A 7263-nucleotide genomic window follows, 5' to 3' on the forward strand; every position below is an offset into this window, starting at 1 on the left:
AATTATGGTAGATGGCATTATATTCGATTTTCAATAAGGGAAAGTGCAACTTGCCGGAATTAGGGCAACGATGAGGAATATTTCCTTTTAAAAGGGGATGGGGCGCCTGGGGGGATCGGTCAGTTAAGCATCTTCCTTTGGCTCAGGTCATGATCTCAGGGTCCTGGGACCCAGCCCCCCCCCCCTTCTGCACTGGGCTCTCTGCTAGGTGGGGAGTCTGTTTCTCCCTCTCCCTCTGCCTCTCCCCCCTGCTTGTGTGCTCACTCTTTCTCAAATAAATAAATAAAAATCTTTTTAAAAATAAAATAAGGGTGCTTGGGTGGCTCAAATGGTTAAGTGTCTGCCTGTGACTCAGGTCAGGATCCCAGGGTCCTGGGATTGAGCCCCGCAATGGGCTCCCTGCTCAGCAAGGAGGGGAGCCTGCTTCTCCCTCTCCCTCTGCCATCCACCCCCCAACCCCCACTTGTGTTCTCTGGCTCTATCTCTCTGTCAAATAAATAAATAAAATATTTTTAAAAATGAATATTCTCAGGTCTGGCTCTGTGGAGAGGCTCAGGAGGGGCCAACCACGCTTGGCTTTCTACTTCACGTAACACAACTTTTAAATTTGGAGGTGTGATTCCCAGCAGTGTGTTATAAACAACGTGGAATCCTTGATCTTCCATGAGCTTACCATTTCATATGTTCTTTGTAGTATATATAGTGTGTGTACACACACACACACACACACACACACATACATATACCTATGTATACACTCAATAACATTTTCAGAAAAATAAGATTTCAGAAGAAGCCACGTGGCAGTATTTGAACCAGGGACAAACAAGCAATGCAAGTAAAAAGTGCAACAGAGACAATGGTCCAGTGGTCTAGAAGTTCAGAAGGTTTCATGGATGGGGCACAGAGACAGAAGGGCTGGATTCCGGGTCGGAAGGAATAGTGTGAACAAAAATTGAGCCAGTGATAGTAATATGCTTGGGCATTTCAGGCCAGTGTGGTGGGATACCCCCAGTGGGAATTAATGAGGAAATCAGGATGAAAAGGGCACTAGAAGTTTCCATTTCCATTCTGACACAAATATGGTTGGACAAGGGCAGTGTCTACATGAGCCAGGGAACTAAAAGCACAGCACCGGCTGGGGCATTGTAACAAATCTCCACAGAGTCAGCAGCGACGAACAACATGTGTGTTTATTACCTGACACTGGCCATGACTCAGGGATCTCTGCTCAATCTCAAAGACCACAATCAAGATGTGGGCCAGGCTAGGTTTTCATCTGGAGATTTGACTGGGAAAGAATCTGCTTCTAAACTCAATCAGAAGGAGGGTCTTGGGGGTCATCTATGAATTCTGCCTAACATTAGATGGGGGGGGGTTATTATCTAGAAACAAACACTGCCTAGCTCACAGTTTGGGTTAGAGTCAACTCCAAGTAATAATATGCCACTTTCAGCCCATGAAATCAATGCATGGGATCGACTGGTTGCTTAGACTATGCTTTGGTTGAAGAATACAAGATTCTCCACTAAGGGGGCGCCTGACCATCAGACTGTTGATTTCAGTTCATGTTCTCAGCGTGGTGAGATAGAGCCCTGAGCCAGGGTCTGTGATCAGTGGAGAGTCTGCTCAAGACTCTCTGTCCCTCTCCCTCTGTCCCTCCCTGACTCACATACACACATTCTCTCTCTCTCTAAAGCAAATAATAAGTCTTTTAAAACAATATTTCCTATTAGGAGTTTATATCATATATATAATGTATTTTGTATTATACAGCTTAATATATTTTATAATAAATTGATATAATATATAAATGTCATTTGTGAATTGAGGCATATCATACTCCTTATCTATGATGCCACGTTTCACCAGATACCACCTTATACCAGTTAGAATGGCTAAAATTAACAAGACAGGAAACAACAAATGTTGGCGAGGATGTGTAGAAAGGGGAATTCTCTTACACTGTTGGTGGGAATGCAACAGTATGGGAAAACAGTATGGAGGTTACTCAAGAAGTCAAAATAGAGCTACCCTACGGCCCAGCGATTGCACTACTGGGTATTTACTCCAAAGATACAAATGTAGCGAAAAGTAGGGACACATGCACCCCAACGTTCAGAGCAGCAATGTCCACAATAACCAAACTGTGGAAGGAGCCTAGATGCCCTTCAACAGATGAATGGATAAAGAAGACAAGGTACATATACACAATGGAATATTACTCAGCCATCGGAAATGAATACCCAACTTTTGCATCGACATGGATGGGACTGGAGGAGATTATGCTGAGTGAAATAAGTCAAGCAGAGAAAGACAGTTATATGGTTTCACTCATATGTGGAATAAAAGAAATAGCATAGAGGATCACAGGGAAGGGAGGGAAACTTGAATGGAAAGAAATCAGAGGCGGAGACAAACCATGAGAGACACTTGACTCTGGAAAACAAACTGAGGGTTACAGAAGGGGGAGGTGGGTGGGCGGATAGGGTAGTTGGGTGATGGACATTAAGGAGGGCATGTGATGTGATGAGCACTGAGTGTTATATGCAACTGATGAACCACTGAACACTGTATCTGAATGAATTTAAATTTAAATTTTTAAAAAAGAAAAAAAATGTAAAAAGTTAAAAAAATAAAAAGATTTCCTATTAGGAGTTTATATCCTATATATAATATATTTGTATATATAAATATATATATTTATATCCTATATATAATATCTTTTATATTATACATTTTAATATATTTTATAATATACTGATATAATATATAAATAGCATTTATTAATTGGGGCATATCACACTCCTTATTTATACATTTGTATCTATATGAAAACAGTTATCTATAGTAATAAATATAATAAATAAATTTAATTATAAAAATGTATATTATTTATAATTATTTATATTTATATTTATATTATTATATTATATATAATAAGTAGGTAGATAGACAGATAGAGCTATGTCCCAGCTCACCAATGGCATTTTGAGATGACACAAAAAAATCTTTTTGCTTTCCCCCCAACTTTTCTACAATGAGTGTACCCTACTTGTACCATCAGGCAAGAGATTACCTTACAAAATGACATACAAAGTGGGCGTGGGGATGGGGTACCCGGGTGACAGATACTGAGGAGGACAGGTGATGTGATGAGCACTGGGTGTTATATGCAAATAATGAATCATTGAACACGGCATGAGAAACTAATGATGTACTTACTATATGTTGGCTAACTGAACATAATAATAAAAAATAAATAAAATATTTTTTTAAATGACATACAAACTCTTCACAAACAATCCCCCCAGGTGGATTAGCCCTCAGCATGAAACCTCTCTTCCTGCTCCCTGGAGGAAAATAACCGCCGTGTCATGTTTGAGCCTGCGTAGACACCTTTATTGCATTTCTTTGGCACACATCAACCCTAAATCCCGCCGCACAAGACCTTTCTCCCGTTTTTTCCTCTCCGGACCATCAGCCCACTCAGGTTATAGGTTAATGTGTGCCTTGGCTTTGCCTCCTTCTGGAATGTCAAGTCCTGGGGAGCAGCCAGAGCCTATAACCAATGACAGGTACAGAGCACAGGCTCAGCAAATGGTTGTTGAAAGAAATTACTGGCTGTCCCTTCTTTTGTTGTCTTCGTAGGCCTGAGTTACCGGCCTCTGCCTGCCACCCTCCACTGAAGCAGGACAGCTCCCTGTCCCTTGGGGTTTGGGCACCAGTGAGCCCTTTTTGGGCAAAGCCCTTGAGCTGATGATCCTCACCCTGCCTGAAAACCAACCAACCAATCAACCAACAACCCTGCCAGAAAACCAACCAACCAACCAAAAACCCTGCGGCTTCCCTGTGGTTCTACTCGAGCTTCCTTCTGCAATGATTCTTCCTTGAGCCACTGCTCACTCTCTGCTTCCCTCAGTCAAATCCTCTCCCTGCCTACTTGCCAGTCTCAGGCCCATTTTTGCCGCCAGGCCTCTGGCCAGGTAACAGGATGCTTTGTTCATGGCAGCCCTATGACCTGCACTAACCATCCTGTCTTCTTTTGGCTTTTCTCATGTTTTTGAACTCACTAGCTCTTGAAAATAGTTTCCGCTTCCCTCTTCACGTCTCTGCCCTTTATCTGCTTTTCATTCACCAGAAGCCTCTAAATCAATTCACTTTAATGCCTCACCATACTCCCCCGTTCCAGACCTTTCTACCTCATGTCTGGGGTTACCAGACAGCTCTCGATAAAAGTTCCTCCAAACACTGCCCTCCTGGCCTTCACTCCCTCCACACCAACTGTTAGCACGCTTTGTCCCATGTTTATATTTCCTGGCATTGGCAACGGTATGGCGATGCAGTCCACCTTTGTTTTGGGGATAGCTGGTCTGACTTCTCGCTTTCCAAAGATTTGTTACCTCTTGCCTTTAAGCGGGCCCTAATCACCTTGGCATCTTGACAAAAAGACCTTGCTTAACCTGATTACACCCCGTTCCTGAGTTCTGCTGGTCATGGCTCAGAGGGGAGTAAGATCTGTCGGGCTGCTCCCACTCCCGCTTCCTCCTTGGCTGGACCATGCAGTCTGCTTTCTCTCCCCAGCACTCTTTGGAAACTGCCCCAAAGTCCCCAGGGGCCAGCTCCTGGCCAGATCTAACAGTCTGTTCTATATTTTCCTTTGTCCACTACGGAGCTATCTGTCACCTGCCTTTCTGAGCTCCCCCTCCCAGGCCAGCATTTCTTTCATCACCTGCCACTTCTATCAGCGTGTTCCTTACCCCTTGGACGACTTGCTTTCAAACTCTTGAGACTCCTAAACTCCCTGGCTGTCTCAGTCTGAGGCTACCTCTTTTCCCTCCCCCCACAGCCCCACAGAAGACTTGGCTATTTCCCCTGTTGGTGCTCATGCATTCTTTCTTTTTTCCAAATATTTCTTGGTCATGCGTGCTATATGACAGGTAACATGAATCCCTTGGTGAACAAGGGAAATGGTCTATTGCACGAGCTCAGAGCTTAGATCTGGGGGTTCGAATCCCAGCTCTGCCGTTGGCTATCTCTGTGACCCTGGGCAAGCTACTTGACCTCTCTCTGCCTCAGCTTTGTTGTCTGGAAAATGGTAATAAGAGTTGTGCTTCGTATGACTGTTACAAGGAGCAAATGAATGAATATCTGTAAAGAGTTTCTAGAAGGGCTTAGCACAGGGTAAGCTCTAGGTAGGTGTTAAACCAAAGCAACAATAGGTAGAGTCCATGCCCATGCAGAGGACATTCTAGTGGGGAAAATGATCAGAAGAGAGGATGCAGTGTTTAGGAAGTGCTGGGAGAGAGGCAAAGCATGGTGTCATAGGCCCATGCGGAGGCACATACGCTCTAGAGGGCATGGGGAGGTCAGGGGGACACACAGAGAAGGCTTCCTGAGAAGCTGACTTTGAAGCTGACATTCAAGAAACAAAGTAGCTTGGAGGAGGGTGAGTGAAGGTGAGGCACGGTACAAGGGGGCTAGGGAGAGTGTTCTCGTCAGGGAACGGTGATCAGGGAACGGTGAGGTGAGCAAGATGGCGAGTGACATTAAAAGAGCCCCAGTAGGAAAAAAAAAAAAGTGGGGGGGGGTGGAGTATTAAAGGGGAAGGAGGGAGGGAAAGCAGGATGGAGACAGTTGTGGCTGGAAATGGGCCTGCAGACGTGAGCAAGAGCCAGAATGCGTGGGGTCTGGTGGAGCCTGGTAGACCCTGCGGGGGGAGTCGGACTTTCATTCCGGGAGCAGTGAAGCACCACTGAAGGACTGCACTTGGGTATCATCGTTCTGTCTTCAGCTTGAAGGATGGGTCAGATGAGGTCAAATATGGAATCCAGGCCAGCACCTCAGGCCAGCAGTCTTGCGAGGGGAGGCCTATTCAAAGCATGGTGCCGGGGTAGGAAACCGCAGGCCCTCAGCTGGTCAGCTGTTGGAGCCCAGAGCCCGAGCGCTCCTTCCCAACTCTGCAGGGACAAGAGGGGATGAGACGGGATGAGCAGAGGGCGGGAGAGAGGAAGGTGTGAGCCATCCACCTGCCCCGGGCAGCACCACCGGCCTGGAGACTGGCCGCTCACCCCCGAAAGCCTGGCCTGTGAGAACCCATCCTATGAGGTCGTGGCTTTGCTGTGATCTGCCTCCTGCTGCCTGCTGATTTCCCCTGGGCTCTGGGAACCTTCTTTGTGAAAAACCTGATGGCAGGAGGGCAGTGAGGTAAGCCGGGGGCGTCTGTGATCCAGGCCTCTGCCAATCCAGGCCAGCGGGTGGCCTGGCGCAGGGGCCTGGCACAGTCCTTGTCAGCAGCTCCCTTCTGCCCTGGGCTCAGACGCAGCAAGTCGGTCGGACATTTATAGACCCGATAACTCTGAGAGGTGGCGGAAGCTAAAAGTAAAAATAGCCGGTGATGAAATTTGGCCCAGGGCAGCCCCCAGACAAGCTCCCCAGCGGGTTTTGCCACTTGGGTAACTTCCTGTCACCAGTCAGGGCATTAGGAGCCTCTGGGGTTGAGGTCCTGGGATCTTCTGCGGTGTTCCCCTCCTTCTACCTCACCGCCCTGGGGCCACCACCCCATTCCCCCATCGTATGGAACCTCAGTCAGAAACTCGCAAGGCCAGAGCATCCCCAGCCATGGGGAGCCCAAGCCCAACAGCAGGGAAGCCAGCCCCACCCCCCCACCCCTGCCCCCAGCAATGCGGAGACCTCCCCCTCTGCCCTTCCTCATATCCCCCAAGCCACTGAGTCCCAGGGAGCTTTTACCTTATAGACATTACTCAGGTTCATTTCCCTCCTTATCCCTCCATTTGGGCCCTTGGCATCTAAGGAGCCAATACTACTGGCATACCTTTAGTTTCTTTTTGACCTCTGGGGGGGCGGGAATTAAGGCTGTAACAAATTCTTCAACGGCTTACACCAGTCATATCCACTTAAAGAAACTGCCTCTTTTCCTGCTAAAGTAGAGATGTCATCATTTTTCCCTTCTCATCATAACACTTTTTTAAAAGATTTTATTTATTTATTTGGGAGAGAGTGAGTGAGAGAGAGACAGCACGAACGTGGGGAGCAACAGGCAGAGGGAGAGGGAGAAGTTGACTCCCCCGCTGCTGAGCAGGGAGCACAACATGGGGGTTCGATCCCAGGACCCCAGGATCATGACCTGGGCCGAAGGCAGACACTTAACTGACTGAGCCACCCAGATGCCTCCCACAATTTTTTTTAAATCAATAATATCTAAACCATGTTAGAACATATTCCTCAAAATGCACCAGTAGT

Source organism: Mustela nigripes, chromosome X (genome assembly GCF_022355385.1).
Source record: "Mustela nigripes isolate SB6536 chromosome X, MUSNIG.SB6536, whole genome shotgun sequence".
Taxonomy (NCBI): Eukaryota; Metazoa; Chordata; class Mammalia; order Carnivora; family Mustelidae; genus Mustela; species Mustela nigripes.